This window comes from Meles meles, chromosome 8 (genome assembly GCF_922984935.1).
Source record: "Meles meles chromosome 8, mMelMel3.1 paternal haplotype, whole genome shotgun sequence".
NCBI classification, from domain to species: domain Eukaryota; kingdom Metazoa; phylum Chordata; class Mammalia; order Carnivora; family Mustelidae; genus Meles; species Meles meles.
In genome coordinates, this window is record NC_060073.1 from 72207235 (window position 1) to 72227581 (window position 20347).

A 20347-nucleotide genomic window follows, 5' to 3' on the forward strand; every position below is an offset into this window, starting at 1 on the left:
GATCCCGGGGTGCTGGGATGGAGTCCCGCGTCGGGCTCTCTGCTCAGCAGGGAGCCTGCTTCTCCGTCTCTCTCTGCCTGCCTCTCCGTCTCTCTCTGCCTGCCTCTCTGCCTACTTGTGATCTGTCTGTCGGGTAAATGGAATCTTAAAAAAAAAAAAAAACAAAGACAGAAGACAGCCATATGCAAACTAAGAAGAAATATTCAGAAGAAAGCATCTCTGCTGACACCTTGATCTCAGACTTCTACTCTCCAGATTTGTGAGAAAACTAATTTTTGTTGTTCAAGTTACCCATCTGTGTCATTTGTTCCAGCAGCCTTAGAAAACTAAAACACATTTTGTTATTTATTACTAGGATGTTTATTATGTAATGATTGACCCTAAGCACGCATGTAAAAATTTGAAACTTAAAACTTCTCAAACAAAACTATGAACATGGTTAAATCCCAAGGATCAGACAGTGCTTAGGAATCTTCATTTTGGAACTTTAACTGAAATTAGAGTTATCAATAAAAGTGGGGAGGGGAAAAGAATGATTTTGAGATAAACTAAACTAAGCAAACAAACAAAAAACCAATTATTCCCCAACTTATATAAATCCCCCTCCTTGCAAATGTCTTCCCAAATGTCTAATTATTCTAGGAATTCTTTCAACTTGGAGGCAGTCCCGAGCAACGGATAAATCATGGACCTTAAAGACAGATAAATCTGCTACATGACCTGAGCAAGTTCCTTACATTTCTTAGCCTCGATTCCTAGTATGAAAATTAAGAAGTTCGTAGTAAGAATCAAATGAGATAATCAAAATTAAAACAATTTGTATATTTGGAAGCACATTACAAAGATGAGGAATAATTTTCCTAATCTACCAATTTTAAAAACCCTGTAAGAAAAGGATATCAGTGAATTTCTTTTTTTTTTTTTTTTTTGCACAACACCCAGTGCTCCATGCAAAACGTGCCCTCCCCATTACCCACCACCTGTTCCCCCAACCTCCCACCCCTGACCCTTCAAAACCCTCAGGTTGCCTCAACCTCCCACCCCTGACCCTTCAAAACCCTCAGGTTGTTTTTCAGAGTCCATAGTCTCTTATGGTTCGCCTCCCCTCCCCAATGTCCATAGCCCCCTCCCCCTCTCCCAATCCCACCTCCCCCCAGCAACCCCCAGTTTGTTTTGTGAGATTAAGAGTCATTTATGGTTTTATTTATTATTTATTTATTATTTATTCCCACTGTTGGTGGGAATGCAAGCTGGTGCAACCACTCTGGAAAACAGCATGGAGGTTCCTCAAAATGTTGAAAATAGAACTACCCTATGACCCAGCAATTGCACTACTGGGTATTTACCCTAAAGATACAAACGTAGTGATCCGAAGGGGCACGTGTACCCGAATGTTTATAGCAGCAATGTCTACAATAGCCAAACTATGGAAAGAACCTAGATGTCCATCAACAGATGAATGGATAAAGAAGATGTGGTATATACACACAATGGAATACTATGCAGCCATCAAAAGAAATGAAATCTTGCCATTTGCGACGACGTGGATGGAACTAGAGCGTATCATGCTTAGTGAAATAAGTCAATCAGAGAAAGACAACTATCGTATGATCTCCCTGATATGAGGACATGGAGAAGCAACATGGGGGGTTAGGGGGATAGGAGAAGAATAAATGAAACAAGATGGGATTGGGAGGGAGACAAACCATAAATATCAGTGAATTTCTAATCTAAGATTACTGACAAGCAACATCAAGTTCACTAGTTTCTTTTTTAAAACACTATATTTGGGTGCCTGGGTGGCTCAGTGGGTTAAGCCGCTGCCTTCGGCTCGGGTCATGATCTCAGGGTCCTGGGATCGAGTCCCACATCGGGCTCTCTGCTCGGCAGGGAGCCTGCTTCCCTCTCACTCTCTCTGCCTGCCTCTCTGCCTACTTATGATCTCTCTCTGTCAAATAAATAAATAAAATCTTTAAAAAAAAAAAAACACTATATTTAATATTCTACCATTTCCTCAATTCTCCTTGAAATTTCAAATGTTGAGCAGAGCCCCTGAGACCAGATTTGTGCTGAAAAGTTAAGAGAAAAAAAAAAAAAGAAAAAAAAACACTTGGACCTCATAAATCTGCCCTGTCATTCATAAGACTGGAATATAAGACCCAGATAAAGCCAGCTGCAAATTTAATAGGAAGCAGTATTTCTCCCAAGGACATGCGGTAGCTATAAAATGTCATAACAACTCCTTTTCTTCAATGACTGTTGCTTTCCCATTCACTGAGAAACATTTTACTTTAAAATCATAAATGATCAGAGACTGCTTTTGAAATTTTATCGGTAAGAATAAAATGTCCCACTCTTTCCTGGAGGATCGAAGTCACTTTGACACAGATAAGCAGTCTCTACTTAGGACCCAGGCAAATAGTTTCAGATAAGGGAAGGGTTTTTAGGACACAGGAGTCCAAATCTATCCTAACTTTACTGCTTTCAAGGAAACAGAACCATAAGTCTGCTTTGACGTCTGTACTTGAATCACTTACACATGGCCTTGATATTTTCTCTCCTTTTAGCTTATCAGACACTGACACATTTAAAGTAGTTTCCATTTTTCATTGTTAATTGTGTTCTTTCTTTCCTCCCTCCCTCCTTCTTCATCTTTCTCTCTCTCTCTTTCTCTCTGTGTTATCAAACTGGCCAGAAGCTAATTTACCTTAATATTAGTTCTCTTTATTCTGTTTATTTTCTCTTTCAGGGTCTTTTTCACTGTATTTTTTTTCTTCTTTACTATTTATTGAGTTTATTCTGTCCTTTTTCCAACTTCCTAAATTCGTAGCTTATTAATTTCTACCCTTTCTTCTTTTCTAATACATTTATTTTTCTTAGTTGGGATTTTCTGTGCTTTCTGAAATAGAGAATTATGGAAATTCTGGAACTTTCTTTACCAATTCTGGAAAATTCTCATTCAGGTCTTGCCAATTGCTTCTGCCCCTTGATTTCAATCTCTTGGGCAACTCCAAATAGACAGATCAGGCTTCCTCATTCTAATGCCTCTTAACTTCTCCTCCATGTTTTTCACATCTTTGTGACAATTTCTACAATTCCATCTCTTATTCCACCAATCTCTAATTTACTTTATTTCAATTACTATAATCTTCAACATTCAAAGTTCTGTTTTGTATATCCTAACCTGCCTCATCTCTTACTGCATCTTGTTCCTTTCTACACTTAGAGAGTCCATTCTTTATTTAAACATTGTAAACATTTAGGGATATTTACTTCTAAGTCTCACTCACAGTGACATATTTCTCATGAATTTTGTAATCTGGATTCCCAGTTCATGTTTCCTTGAAGTTTTTTCTTTTCTTTTTTTTTAAAGATTGATTGATTGATTGATTTGACAGACAGAGATCACAAGTAGGCAGAGCGGCAGGTGGGGTGGGTGGAATCAAACTCCCCACTGAGCAGGGAGCCTGCCTCGAGGCTCAATCCCAGGACCCTGAGATCATGACCTGAGCCTCAGGCAGCCACCCAACCAACTGAGCCACCCAGGCACCCCTCTTTAAGTTTTTTCTGAGGAAATTGTGAAACCTGGATTGAAGTTGCATTTAGTGAAGGATGATAGGTGCTTGCTTCTGCCAATCACCCAAAAGAGCTATCAACCCAGAACTACTTAAAAAGTTTATTTTTTTCAACTGTTGATTACTCAGACCACAAAAATGACACAAATTCTAAACTGAAACTCACATGAGGGTAGGCCTTTGTATTTTATCAAGTCTCAAGGCAAATATGTATTTTGTTTTCTACTCAGGGCCAAGACCACAGACACAATCTGCCTGGTTATCATCCTTAGCTGACAGGAAGATAGAACACTTTCAATTCCATTCTCACATTAATCATAAAGTTAAAGTCATGGCTTTCTGTGGGTTCTCAGAAACACCATTCCACTTGTGTGAGTGCAGGGATTTTTTTTTCCTCCAGCCCTGCCACAGTGATTAAAGTCATCAAAATCAGCAAACGCTCTCGGGAACAGCAATGACATCAGCAACCACCTACAGCTCTGATTTCCAATTCCCTTTTGGCTCCCAAGGATTTCTCCTACGTACTTGTGGGCTCACTTGTGCAAACATTATTGTTGCTCTTCTATCTAGTATTTCTAGGTGTTTTACATCAGGGGTATTCTCAGAACATCTTATCTGCAATTTTGCTGGTAATGGAACTCAATTCAATCTTCGGTCTACTCCAGTCTGGCTTTTTACACGCATCATGACATTAAAACTACACTCACAAAATTCAAACTCATCTGCTGTTTTCCATGAGACTTATTTTATTTGACCTTTCAGAAGCTTTCAAAGGAGTTCAATTCTCTTTCCTTCTTTTATTTTCTTGTCTTCGATAATATGACTATAACTCCATTCTAAAACTCCATAACCTGTTTTTCCCCTACTCTTCTGGTTTTTCTTTTTGTGACCCCTTGTTCCTCCCTGTCCCTATTTCTAAATACTGGAGGCATGAGCCACATCCCCACTTGAATGTTAAGCTGGATCATGTCAGTCTCCTGCTTAAAGGCTTCTTAATGCCCATGGATAAAAAATAAAATTCTTTACAAGACATAATCTAGTTTATCTAGCCATGCCTATTTCATGAGGGTCATTATTGAACAACAGCCACAATGGCTATCTTTCAAACACACAAATATACCAAACTTTTCCTGACCTTGAAATTTTAACATTTCGACTTCTACTGCCTAAAACTCTTTCCATGGCTCTCCACATGGTTCTAATCCTGATTCCAATGCTACAACTTGCTACTATTTATAACTTCCTAAAAGCTTTTTAACTCCCCTCAGCTTCAATTTCCACATTTATTAAGTAGGACAGTAAATATATCTAAGTCATAGAGTTATTGTGATAATTTAATAAGATGAAATTTAATAACATTTACATAGTGTATAGCACTCTGCTGGCACGTGGTCACCAACTAATGCTTTTTTTTTTACCTTTTTACTTTGTTTTTATGTTGTTCCATATGGAAACTGAGAACAATTGATTATAATTCCTTTTATATCATACAAATTCATTCAAGATTTTTGCCTGTTGGGAAAGCCAATTTTGATTTTATAGTATCATCCTCCACTTTTCAATATTTTAATCAATTTGTTTTGTCTCTGCTCCAATTATTTCACAACTATTCTCCGTTAGAAGATCCTAAAGAAAAGCTCTAGTTCCCTGCTCTTTCTGAAGAGTCTTGTAAGTTAAGTTCCCGCTTCTAAACATTGAGAACCTGATTAGGTGTGTTGTAACTTATATGTATTTGCGAGTTTGTTGTTGGTGATGCTGATGGTTAAGTTTTTATTTGGGAGGGGCAGTTGGAATTTTAGAGTTTCATTTGTTTCATGTTTGGATTATTTTGTTTCACTCTGTTTTAATTTTTGGTGGTGCTTATCTGTGAGCTTCCACTAGAAAATGAAGGTTAATTTTTCAAAGAATTGCCCCAAATATATTTTTCTTTTAGCAGCTCATATTCCTAACATTACTATTCATCAAGAAATAGCAATTATTTTAGCTGGTCCTGGGTTCCTATGGAAGTTATACACACTACAGAATCCAGCATATATAAAGACAGAAAGGCTACAGAAAAGATATATATTAATGCCTTTTCTCCCTGCTTGATGTAAAACACCTTTCCTGTCATCTTTCCTCCCTTGGTTTCCTTTTTTAGCCTCAAGTTTATATTATATACTCCATCTGAATGTCAGGATGCATGCCAAAATGAATAGAAGAGAGGAAAGAATACAGTTGAGGGGGAAAACAGATTTTTCTCTTCTTTACGGTGTATTGACAATTGTGACAAAACTTATTTTTATAAGGAAAGGGAAGACAAGAAAACCTGACACTGGGCAAAAAATAGTTTAGCAGTTTCCTGGGTGATGTCTACCCTACACAGTCTGTGTGCTGCCACATTCACAGTCTAGCACAGCCATGCTGGAAGAGTAAGAGAAGTCCCTGAGCTCCTGTAACTGTGGAGGCCAAAGATGGGAGGGACTCGGACTCAAATTCTTCAGTGTTTTTATTGTGTTTCCTTAAGCCAGAGAGAATCTTCCCTGGTTTTCACCTCCAATATCTCTACTATCTTCACTTTTCCAAGCCACATTCAGCCTCAGAAAGGACATGGAAACTGCCAAGGGGAGATGTCAGCCAAGTAGGCGATAAACTCCTGGAATGGACTGAATGTTTGTGTCCTCCTAAAATTCGTATGTTGAAGTCCTAAACCCCAGTAGGACCGTATTTAGAGATGGGACTTCTAAGGAAGTGATTAAGGTTAAAGGGTCATAAGGGTGGGGCCCTGATCAGGTAGGTTTAGTGTCCTTATAAGAAGAAAGATGAGAGACTGTGTTCTTTCGGGTGAATATAAAAGAGGTCACCTTAGCACACAGCAAGAAAGCACTTGTCTGCAACCCAGTGGGAGAGCCTTCACCAGACATCACTTCTTGCTCTTAGACTTCCAGACTCCAGAACTGTGAGAATATTAACTTCTGTTGGTTAAGCCGCCGTCTCTAGTATTTTGCTATGACAGCCCTACAAAACAAACACACTCCCCAAAATGAAGAAATATGTTTTAATCTTCTTTGCATCGCCAAAAGCATTAGAACATTCAGTAACTAGTAGGTGAATTGAATTGAAAGTTGATTCAGTCCCTCCTCTCCTCTTGCATGCTTCTATCATACCAATTTCAACTATTATCAATTTTCCATTAGAATAATTTATTTCATAATAATTTCTCTCAAAATAATAAATTATTTTCATAATAGTTTCCTTCCATGTTTTTTTCCCTTGACTGTGGAAAACAGTTGTGCCTAATTTATCTTTATGTGGTCTCAGTACTAAGCACAACATAGATGTAATAAACACTGCCAGCTGCCTACCCAAAATCCCTCTTCCCATTTTTTTTTCTGCTAAAATATTAACTTTCTTAGACTGCCTTTCAGGTAGCAGAACTGTGTAACTATGACTCAGTTCTGAGCAATAAGCACAAGGGAAGGTTTTGTTTTCCTCATTTAAGCTGCCAATTATTTATTTCCTTATTTCTTACACTTCCAACCTGCAATTTGCATGTGAGTCTGGAGTAGTAGCTATCTTACTATAATGAGAAGACAGGAATGAAGACAAAAGCCACATGTTATGAATAGCAAAACTGAAAGATAGTAGGAAGCTGAGAAACTGATAAACAAATAGAGTTACTGCATCAGTACCAACCTGCTTTTCTCTGAACTTCTTGTTTTGAATGAGGGAAAAAACAAAACCTTTCATAAGCATTATATTGAGGTCTCTATTACTTGCATGTGACTGTAATTCCTAACTGGTACAGTAGGAACCCAATAAATGTTTGTTCAACGAAACTGGGAGGATATAGACAGTATTGCCGAAGTTGATGGGGAAATTATTCCAGTTAGATATGTTCACCATATACAGAATATGGGACTGCAGTGGCACATGCTATAGAGCCAAGAACAAAAACCAATCTGGATGATCTATGGAATACATCAGACTGGATATATTCTTTGCTTCAGGGGCCTCACACTAAATTAGTCAATAACAACAGCAAATTGGCTTAAAAAATGATAATTTAGTCAGGCAAAATAGGCAATACTGTGCTTTTCTTGAACATCCCTCAGAATTGTGAGGTATCATTAACAGATAATGTCCATTGAAAGAGAAAACATCAGAATATTCACAGCACATACAGAGAGATAAAAGGACGATAAGAGAAATGAGAAAAGTGGGGGTCAGATTAAAAAAAAATCATCCCCAGGAATTGATATTTACTCCATGAGAGAAAACTGCAACAGAGACAGTGATGATAGAAAGTACTGGAGCATATAACAGTAAGAGCAGGTTCTTTTCTCTCAGTACTTTCTTTTTTTTTTAAGATTTTATTTATTTATTTGACAGAGAGAGATCACAAGTAGGCAGACAGGCAGAGAGAGAGGGGAGAAGCAGGCTCCCTGCTGAGACTCCAAAGCGGGGCTTGATCCCAGGACCCTGAGATCATGACCTGAGCTGAGGGCAGAGGCTTAACCCACTGAGCCACCCAGGCGCCCCATCTCAGTACTTTCTGTAAGGCAAGCATCATACTCTGTATTTAATATACTACCTTACTCAATTCTCACAGGAACCCTTCGAGATAATAGATTTGTACCTGTTTTTTTCCAATAAAGAAACTGGGTCTTAGCGAAATGAGTAAAATAACCTGCTGAAGAAATTGTGGCCCTGGGGCACCTGGGTGACTCAGTAGGTTGAGCATCTGCCTTCAGCTCAGGTCATGAACTCGGGGTCTCAGCAGGTAGTCTGCTTTTCCATCTCCTTCTACCCCTCCTTTCCTCTCCCCCCAACTCCCACTCATATTCTCTCTCTCTCTCTTTCAAATAAATAAATCTTCAAAAAAAAAAAAGAAATTATAGGGCAGGATTCAAGCCACCGTTTTCTACTCTATCATCTCCTTGAATATGTCACACTCTCCCTGTAGAACACAGAGTGCTTAGTCCTAAATGCTGGTGATACTACAACTGGTTAACTGAATAGCTTAAAGATTCAATTTAAATCCTGTCATCATAACTTACTAGTTCTGTGACCTAGGCCAAGTTACTCTTCTGATCTCAGATCTCTCTTAGCTAAAATAATGATTGATAATGCTCACCCTGCCTGCCTCATAAAATTGTGACTATATTCCTAAATTCTAAGTGATTTTTTTTAAAGATAAAAAATTATTATTAGCAGGAGAAGACAGAGTGATAATTTGTAGCTCTCTACACCATTTGTACAATAAAGTTCCTCTGAACAAAAAAAAGTATTTGCCATACTGAATATTGAAAAATTAATTTCATTAAATTATAATGTTGTGTTAAGATCATAAGCACAAACACAAGCACAAAGCTTCCATCTCCATCAGTCCCAAAAAGGAGACTGAAACTGGCACTAAGACACAACAACCAGTATTCACTGGGAAATTTCTGCAGCACCTAAAAAGCAAAGCATGTGACATGCATCCATCTCTGTATTCCTACATTCCTGCATTTAAAGTATTTCTATGTGTGTGTATATACACACATACACATATGTATAAATACACACACACACACATATATATATATACAGAGATAGAGATAAATAGAGATACAAACAGATTGCTTTATATATACAAGGTACTATATTAGCTGCCAGATACATAGTGGTGAAGACAATAGTCTCTGCCTTGCTGGAGCTATGCTTTATTACCAAAAGCATGCTGATGGTACAGGATCTTATGTTCATAACCATTTTTTGTATCTTCTATTCATTTTTTTCCTTAATACTTCATTAAACATATAATTGTTGCATGGCATATTCTTCCCACCTCAAAAAATGGAAACTCAATTCTTCTAAGTAGGAAAAACAAGAACTCTGAAATTACTATAAATCATCTCAATCCATCATCAAATCCTGTCAACTCTCCTTTCTAAATATAGCTCAAATATGACTGCTTCTTAAAACCTCTATCCCACCACCTTGGTCAAAGAAACCATCATCTCTTAACGGAGTAATTTCCATAGCTACTTCGTCTCCCTGCTCCTACTCACACTCCACCTCCTAGCCTAACCTCCAGCCCAAGTTATGAAAACAAGAGCAAACAATCTGACACCATGCCTTCTGGAACACTTTTTCTTGAGGGAATTTCATAGTGAAAGGAGTAGTAACATGTTTGTGAGTTTCCCTCTGCCTACTGAATTCTGAAGTAATGAAGAAGGATCTAATGGGATTGGACATCAAACTCCAGCCATTGGGTTATAGGGCTTTTAAGCCTCCTAATCAGGGAAGCACCAATCTCTATCCTGGTATGATTACAAAGAGATCCAACTATAGTAGTTATGTCATAGCAGAAACTTGGCCTTCAACCCTCTTCTACCATGTATTCTTTAATTAGGAGAACATCATTTTTCCAAGGGTGTAGGGTATAAAGCTTTTAGTTGCTATCATATGATGTTGCAGACTAGTGACCTATTTTGCACTTTGGCATTCTACTAAGATTGATTGCCTTAAGTATTTGGTTTCCAAGGAGCCCTAAAAGAAGTCACCTTCTCTCTCAAAGGCCGGGTTGAAGAGAATCAGTATTGAATACAATAATCCTACCGACTGTGAATCTATATAACCCATTCTTGATACAACCATTTGTGTGAAAGTGACCCATTTAAATCAAAAGTCAGATAATGAACCTCTTCTGTTCCAAGCCCTCCAGTGGCTTCACATATCATTTGGGGCAGAATCCAAAGCTCTTACTGTAGCTCCACCTCCCAATACACCCTTAACTTCATTCTGCCATTCTGCCCTTCACTGAGTCCCCCTCCAGCCACACTGTCCAATACCCCCATCAAGTTTCACATTGGCTCTTCCTTCTGCTTCAACATTTTCTCCCAAAACATCCACAAGGCAAAGAAAGTGTCTCTAATGGGAAATCATAAATATATAAAAACCAAGTTAAACTACCCATTTTTAATAGGAATCCCCAATCCAATAATTTAACATAAAAAATAATAATCCTAGCCCAGTGATATCCCTGGGACACTTGGAAGAAGAAAAACAAAATCATTTCAGATGAAAATTCTTATAAACCAGGCCATATGGTGTTCCCATGAGAGGGAAAACAAGTCTCACTAAAGATATTATTGTCAGGAAATGAGAATTTTCATGTCTCTACACCTTTAGGGATTTCTGAGCAAATTTTATTGGACCCTGAGTTAGATGACAGCCTTAGAAGTTAAATGATGACTGAAGAGATAGACAGTGAGGCAGGTCCTAGAGATTTACTTTCCTAAGAGGATGTACTTAGATTTCAAAGATGGGTGAGAAAAAGAGATATACCAGGCAGTGTAAACCCAGAGATAATAGTCTTATCTTCTCCTAGAAGGTGTGTATTCACATTCCAAAGAGTAGGAATCCAGAAACCTTCCCTTACTCTTCCCTTTCTTATTGTTTACAATAGAGAGATGAGGTTTCTCTCCCTCTCTCTAGGCAAGGGGCTGCACCTGTTTAAACGATCTTATATAAACTGACAGATTCATAATTTCAGGGTCCCTCTCTTGTGGTCCAGAGTTCAGATTATGTAGAGTGAATTTGGCTCCCAACATATCACCCCGGAAGAAGGAAACAATTAGCGCAAGGAGAACTAACTGATGTGAGAAATAATAGCTTTAATCTCTGCTCCAGAAATCTCATGTTTAATTTATTTATTTTTTTTCAGCGTAACAGTATTCATTGTTTTTACACAACACCCAGTGCTCCATGCAAAACGTGCCCTCCCTATTACCCACCACCTGTTCCCCCAACCTCCCACCCCTGACCCTTCAAAACCCTCAGGTTGTTTTTCAGAGTCCATAGTCTCTTATGGTTAGCCTCCCCTTCCAATTTTTTTTTTATAAACATATAATGTATTTTTATCCCCAGGGGTACAGGTCTGTGAATCACCAGGTTTACACACTTCACAGCACTCATGATAGCACATACCCTCCCCGATGTCCATAACCCCCTCCCCCTCTCCCAACCCCACCTCCCCCCAGCAACCCCCAGTTTGTTTTGTGAGATTAAGAGTCATTTATGCTTTGTCTCCCTCCCAATCCCATCTTGTTTCATTTATTCTTCTCCTATGCCCCTAACCCCCCATGTTGCCATGTCCTCATATCAGGGAGATCATATGATAGTTGTCTTTCTCCAATTGACTTATTTCACTAAGCATGATACCCTCTAGTTCCATCCATGTCGTCGCAAATGGCAAGATTTCATTTCTTTTGATGGCTGCATAGTATTCCATTGCGTATATATACCACTTCTTCTTTATCCATTCATCTGTTGATGGACATCTAGGTTCTTTCCATAGTTTGGCTATTGTAGACATTGCTGCTATAAACATTCGGGTACACGTGCCCCTTCGGATCACTATGTTTGTATCTTTAGGGTAAATACCCAGTAGTGCAATTGCTGGGTCATAGGGTAGTTCTATTTTCAACATTTTGAGGAACCTCCATGCTGTTTTCCAGAGTGGTTGCACCAGCTTGCATTCCCACCAACAGTGGAGGAGGGTTCCCCTTTCTCCACATCCTCTCCAGCATCTGTCATTTCCTGACTTTTAATTTTAGCCATTCTGACTGGTGTGAGGTGATATCTCATTGTGGTCTTGATTTGTATTTCCCTGCCTTGAGGAGAACGCAGGCAGCAACCTCTTCGACCTCAGCTGCAGCAACATCTTCCTAGGAACATCGGCAAAGGCAAGGGAAGCAAGGGCAAAAATGAACTATTGGGATTTCATCAAGATCAAAAGCTTTTGCACAGCAAAGGAAACAGTTAACAAAACCAAAAGACAACTGACAGAATGGGAGAAGATATTTGCAAACAACATATCAGATAAAGGGTTAGTATCCAAAATCTATAAGGAACTTAGCAAACTCAACACCCAAAGAACAAAAAATCCAATCAAGAAATGGGCAGAGGACATGAACAAACATTTCTGCAAAGAAGACATCCAGATGACCAACAGACACATGAAAAAGTGCTCCACGTCACTCGGCATCAGGGAAATACAAATCAAAACCACAATGATATCACCTCACACCAGTCAGAATGGCTAAAATTAACAAGTCAGGAAATGACAGATGCTGGCGAGGATGTGGAGAAAGGGGAACCCTCCTCCACTGTTGGTGGGAATGCAAGCTGGTGCAACCACTCTGGAAAACAGCATGGAGGTTCCTCAAAATGTTGAAAATAGAACTACCCTATGACCCAGCAATTGCACTACTGGGTATTTACCCTAAAAATCTCATGTTTACATTCAGGATAACAAAAATAAACATGGATTTTTTTTTAAAAAAAAGATTTTTATTTACTTGTTTGACAGACAAGTAAGCAGAGAGGCAGGCAGAGACAGAGGAGGAAGCAGGCTCCCCGCTGAGCAGAGAGCCCGATGCAGGGCTCGATCCCAGGACCCTGGGATCACGACCTGAGCTGAAGGCAGAGGCTTTAACCCACTGAACCACCCAGGCGCCCCTAAACATGGATTTTTTTTTTTTATTTGACAGAGAGAGAGCGAGAGAGAGGGAGAGAGGGATCACAGGCAGACAGAGTGGCAGGCAGAGTCAGAGGGAGAAGCAGGCTCCCTGCTGAGCAAGGATGTGGGTGGGACTCGATCCCAGGACGCTGGGATCATGACCTGAGCCGAAGGCAGCTGCTTAACCAACTGAGCCACCCAAGCGTCCCTAAACATGGATTTTTAAAATGTCGCATTTAAAATCTAAATTCACAAAACACATAGGAAAAGAATTCACCATGAAAGATAGCAAACACATCAAAAGAAGGATGAGCACCCCAGGAGCTTGAGAAAAGAGAACAATTTGAGACAGGACTTAAAATAACAGTATTTAAGATCTGTAAAAAGGAAAAATAGGTTATAAAACCAGAAGAAACAATACAACATGAAGAAAAATACAGGCAAATTTGAAAAAGAATCAAAGAGAATTTGTAGATATGAAAAAACGTAGTCACTGATAATAAATCAATGGACTCAATGGCTTTGGCTAAAAACTGGTTAGATAATACCAAAGGAAGCACTAGAGAAGAGAAAAAACAGACTTAATACTCTTATTCCAATGCAATACAGAGCAATAAAGATGAGAAAAGGAACAAAGAGGGTTAATAAATATGAAGGTTAGAATTAAGTCCAATATATACCTAAGAGAAGTCCCAGAAAACAAAGAGTAACAATGTGGGAGAGCTAATACTCTTAAATAAGCTAAAGGCAGAAATTTTTCAAGAGTTTACGGAAAGACATAATTTTTATATTGGATAAGCACACAAAATTAAATATACATAGGTAAACATAGGCACCAAGAGCAAAGAATTATTAAAGTAATCTTAGATTAGAAATAAATAGAATTACCTCTAATGAACCACGGTATGGCATTTTTTCTACAATCCAGTTACTTAGCATACAGTTTTATATTAATTACAGAGGTATAAGACAGTGATTCAACAATTCCTTATAATATTCAGTGTTCATCAAGATAATTGTACTCTTGATCCCCTTCACCTATTTCACCCATCCCTCCACCCGCCTCCCCTCTGGCAACCATCAGTTTGTTCTCTATAGTTAAGAGTTTGTTTTTTGGCTTGTCTCTTTTTCTCCCATTTGTTTGTTTGTTTGTTTCATAAATTCCACATATGAGTAAAATCATACTATATTTGTCTTTCTCTGACTGACTTACTTCATTAAGCATTATATGTCCTGGATCCATCCATGTTGTTGCAAATGGCAAGATTTCATTCTTTTTTATGGTTGAGTAAAATTCTGTTACATACATACCACTTTTTCTTTATCTATTCATCTATCAATAGGCACTGGGCTGCTGCCATAATTCGACAATTGTAAATAATGTCCCAATAAGCATAGGGGTACATATCTCTTTTGAATTAGTGTTTTCATATCTTTGGATAAATACCCATTAGCAGAATTACTGGGATCATATATGCTAATTCTATTTTTCACCTTTTAAGAAATCTCCATACTGCTTCCACAGTGGCTGCACCAGCTTGTGTTCCTACCAACAGTCCACGAGGTTTCCTTTTTCTCCACATCCTCACCAACAATTGTTGTTTCTTGTGTTGCTGATTTTAGCCATTCTAACAGGTATGAGGTGGTAACTTATTGTGGTTTTGATTTGTACTTTTTGTACTTCCCTGATGATGAGTGATGTTCAACATCTTTTAATGTGTGTGTTGGCCATCTGGATATCTTCTTTGAAGAAATATCTGTTCATGTCTTTCACACATTTTGTAATTGGATTCTTTGGTTTTTGGGTGTTGAGTTGCATAAGTTCTTTATATGTTTTGGATACCAACCGTTTATCGAATATGACTTCTTAAGAGCAACAACAAACCACAGATGATAATAGAATAATATTCACATAATAAGGTAAAATCATTATCAACCTTGAATTTTATGCCACTTAAATAACGATTTAAAGGTACAGAAAGAAATAAAAATAGTTTCAAATAGATTTTAAAAAGGCATAGTTTACCATTAGTATATAGTCTCTTAAGAAAACTAATAAAGAAAACACTTAATAAAGAAATAAATTGAACACAAAAGAAGTGGCCAGGAAGAAGAAAAAATTAATAAATATGTGAGTTCATTTGAAAACACTCTGGCTATAAAAGCAAAGTATTAAAATAATGAGCACTTTGTAAAATCTAAAGATCAAGATGAAAATAATATATTAGACAACTTACAGAAAATACAAAAAATGAAAAAGATGGTGTTCTATGATTAAGGAAAAGGGTAGAGATACTGGTTGAACTTAGAGGTTATTGAGTCAAATTGGCATGTTAAAATACAAGGATAACTCTTATATGAATAGAAAAGAATAACAACTTCTAAATAAATAAATGGAAAATGGAATAAAGAAAATGATCAATCCAATATAATGCAAGAAAGAAAAGGAAAAATACGAAAATTAATAAATAAAAAAACATAAAATAAGATCATTGAAATAATTCCAAAAAATGGGAAACTTCAATAAATAATAAAAGAACAATTAGATACTTGATAGATAAAATCATATTCTATTTTAAAAATCCAACTATATGTGGCTTACAGAAGACATACCAAAAGTATGATAATGAAGAAAAGCTAGCAGCATACATATGAAAAAGGCAAATCATGAAAAAGTTAAACAAAAAAGTTGTATAAATAATAGGATGAGCTAAAATACACTTCAAAGCAAGGATTATTATTGGTAAAGAAGGTGTTGTTTTTTAAACATAAAGTTATAAATACATTTTTAAAAGAAACTATGTAATCATCAGAGGAATAATTTATCAAAAATACAGAATAAGCCTGAACCAATCATTATTTTACAACATGACCTCTCAATTCATAAAACAAAAACTGAAAGAATAACCTGGTTCTGTATATATCTTACAACAGCCTCAAACTGCATAAAGCAAAACTTGACAAAATTACAAGAAAAAATAATCAAGTTTCCAATCATGGTGAGGTTTTAAAACCCATTTTTCTCTGTAATTGATAGGTAAAGCAGGAAACAAAGATGGACTGTGCTGTTCTAAAGGTAATATAGATTTTTAAATTTTAAAGAATTTTCTAAAGAATGAACTCTCCTAAAAATCCAACTTATGAAATATATCAAGGAGAAAACTATGCTCTTTTGAGTTCTTTTTGCAATTACAAATACACAGATATAGAGCAACACTATCTATAAAAAGGTCTATATAAAAGTTCTGTAGAACTGGGGCACCTGGGTGGTACAGTCAGTTAAGTGCCTGATTCTTGGTTTCGGCTCGGGTAGTGATCTCCGGGTCATGAGATCAAGTTCTGCACTCAGCGTGGAGTCTGCTAAAGTTTCTCTCTCTCTTTCTCCTTCTGCCACTCCCAGCACAATGTCTTCCCCTATCCGTCTCAAATAAATAAATCTTTAAAAAGAAAGTTCTGTAGTACTTTCTGCAGTGATAAAATGGTCTATCTGCTCAAACAGAGCAGCATTAGACACATAATTAATGCAAGTAAGGAAGTAAATTTTATTTAATTTTAATTCATTTAAGTTTGAATAGCCCCATAGCTACCATATTAGACAGTATAGAACTAAAGTAGCACAAAGAAGAAAATTTGTATCTTCAAGTGCTTATACTAGAAAAGCCAAATATAAACAAGCAAAATATCTTCATTAAGAAGGAAGAAAAATATAAAATCAAATAAAAACAGAATGAACAAAATAATAAAGAACAGAAAACAGTAAAACAGAAATCAAAGCGGGGCGCCTGGGTGGCTCAGTGGGTTAAACCTCTGCCTTCAGCTCAGGTCATGATCTCAGGGTCCTGGGATCGAGCCCCACATCGAGCTCTCTGCTCAGCAGGGAGCCTGCTTCCCCCTCTCTCTCTACTTGCCTCTCTATCTACTTGTGATCTATCTCTATATATCAAATAAATAAAATCTTAAAAACAAAAACAGAAATCAAACCTATAGAAAAACTTTAAATAAATTTATAAAACTAAAACCTAGTTTCCTGAAAAAACAGAATAGACAAAACCCATGTTCCTGTTTCTCTTCAAATCAAATAAAAAATAAATTGGGGAGTAGGGGAGGCCTTTAGCAAAAAATATTATGGAAAAGATGAAAATAAAATATATAAACATACAATTTGGAGAGTGAAAAAGAGACAATAAAAATAAGCATTTTTAATCTGAAACAAGGAAAAACCCCCTTGGATAACTAGGACTGATCATCTCTACCTGAAATATATCCTTTTCATCCATTGATCTCTGTGCTACAGGAAAAGCTCCAAATCACACTATGTATGTCATTTAATACTATTCAAGTGCCAAAAAAAAAAAAAAAAAAAACCAGGAATATGGTAGCTATTTCAAACTTCAAACTCCAGATAGCTCAATAAGCCTTACCTAACAAGACCATATAAGAACAATAGAAAAGTATTCTTAAACTCTATTTCCAACACTAATTTAATAACTTATTTATATTGTTTCTTTTATTCTTTCAAAAATATTTATTATTCATTTACTGTGCATAAGGCACCTACCATGCATTAGAACAAGTAAAATATTTAAACAAACAATCAAACATATAGGTCTCTGACCTGGAGAAGTTGGAGGGGGCTTGGACAGAATAGAATGTAATAGAAGTGAGTGCGTAATGCTGTGATACCATAAAGAAAAGAAAAATTATGCCTGAGAATGGAAGGACTATTGATAAATGTTCCAAAAGGAAGGATTTGTTTTTGTTTTTATTTTTGTTTAAAGATCTTACTTATTTACTTGATAGTGAGAGTGAGAGTGAGCACAAAAGTGGCGTGAGGTGCAGATAGAGAAGCAGACTCCCCACCAAGCAGGGAGCCCAATGTGGGGCTCAATCCCGTGGCCCTGGGCTCATGACCCAAGCCAAAGACAGACGCCCAACAGACTGAACCACCCAGGTACTCCAGGAAGTGTTTGTACTGGGCCTTTTTAAAAAATATATTTGATATATAACATTGTGTAAATTCCATATATAAGTGATATCACACAGTCTTGCTCTGTCTGACTCATCTTTCACTGTCTGACATATCTCACTTAACATAATGTGACTGAGGTCTATCCATGTTGTCACAAATGGCAGGATACTCTTCTTTCTCATGGCTAAATAATATTCCATTATATAAATACATATATATACAATGGGATATCTCATTAAGGTGATATCTCATTGTGGTTTTGATTTGCATTTCCCTGATGATAAGTGATGATCAACATCTTTTTTCTTTTTTTCCGATATCTTTTCATGTACATGTTGGCCCTTTGGATATCCTCTTTGGAAAAATGTCCATTTAGTTCCTCTGCCCTTTTTTTAAGTGAATTGTTTTTTTTTAATTAATTAATTTATTTTTTCAGCGTAACAGTATTCATTGTTTTTGCACAACACCCAGTGCTCCATGCAACACGTGCCCTCCCTATTACCCAAGTGAATTGTTTTTTATGTGTGTTTTTGTTATTGAGTTGTATGAGTTTTTTATATATTCCACTATATGGTTTGCAAAAATTTCCCCACATTCTGTAGGCTACCTTTTCATTTTGCTAATCACACTGGGTCTTAAATGGTCAGTAAGAGATTTCAGTGTGGAAGTAAGTGGAAGGCAATGTCGGCTGTGAGGAAAGGACAGTCCAAGTCAAGGAGGCATGAATAAGTGAGGCATATTCCAAGGAAACACATGAGGATTATTGTAGTTGATATAAATGTTGAGATAAAAAGAAAAGAATGTTTGAAACACTTCCGATTGATGAACAAGCCATTATATATGTATTCAAAACTCTACATTCATCCATTCAGCAAGTTCTAAATGCTACAGATATAGCAGGAACAAAACTCCTAACATTTTAGTGGGATGCAAAGATGCAAAATATGGACTGGTCAAATGTGACAATTACTTCAGAGGAAAAATAAAGCAGAAGGGAATAAGAAGTGCCAGGAGGAAAACAATGCAATTTTAAGTAGGATGATCAGGGATAGCCTCATAGCAGTCATATTTAAACAAAGACTTAAAAGAGTGGAAGGAGCAAACCATACTACTATCTGAAGAAAGAGAATTCTAGGCAGCAGAAATAAATCCAAAAGCCTGACATGTACGAAGAACAAAAAGAAGGCCAACATGGCTAAAGGAGAATGACTTAAGTGAAGACAGGAGCAAATCAGATTAGGAAGGTAACAAAAGTTGTATAGGGTGCTATACACCATTGTAAAGACTTTGTAAGTTCTGAGCAGTGGAGTGATGTCACTTACATTTTAACAGAATCCATCTGTATGTTCTGTTGAAACTAAAGGGAGGCAAAACAGGAAGCAAGGAGACCAGGCATAAAGATATTACGATAATACAAATAAGAGAGAATGATGACTTGGACCAGGGTGGAACTAGTTGAAGTGGTAGAAATAATCAGATTTTGAAGATACTTCTGAACTACTTCCTGATAGATCAGATGTAAATTGTATGAAAAAAAGAGCAAAGAAAGACTTAGCAAATACAATGTAGAAGATGGTAAGTTCTCAATAAGTACTGAATTAAAATGAATATCCAACACGATTTGGCTACAACCTATATTCCCAGTCTCAAGCCCCATAATTATTCTATACTAAAGCCAAATGAGTCTTCAGCTCCCTCCATCCTTAATCCCAAATTAGTTTTAAAATCTCTCCACCTATACTGCTTTGGCTTATTAGCCCTTTTGATATTTCTCTCAATCCTTACCCTCATTCCATCCTACCAGACTCTCCCTATTTTTTCAAGCTTTACGTCAAGCCCCATTTCCTACAAGGAAGATTCAAAATTACAACATAGAATGAACTCTTCCCTTTAGAGAAGGGAACTTCTGTACTCCAAGCCCACACGTGACTTGTCTTTATAATATTATCTTGTGATACCACACAGTATATTCATTCATATCACAGATATTTTTTATCCCTCTGTATGTTATCTTAAATTACTTAATTTTTCCTGGGTGGCTTGTTTAGCATCTGCCTTTGATTCAGGTCATGATCCCAGGGTCCTGGGATCGAATTCCACATCGGGCTCCCTGCTCAGAGGAGAGCCTGCTTCTCCCTCTCCCTCTGCTTGCCCCTCTGCCTACCTGTAGTCTCTTTATCTCAGTCAAATAAAGAAATAAAAAAATCTTTAAAAAAAAGGAAAGATAAAAATGTCACTTAGTTTTCAATAATCTTTGTCTTATCTCAAATGTCTAGTTTGTCAGAAATATCTAAGCTAAAATTTCAACTCTAC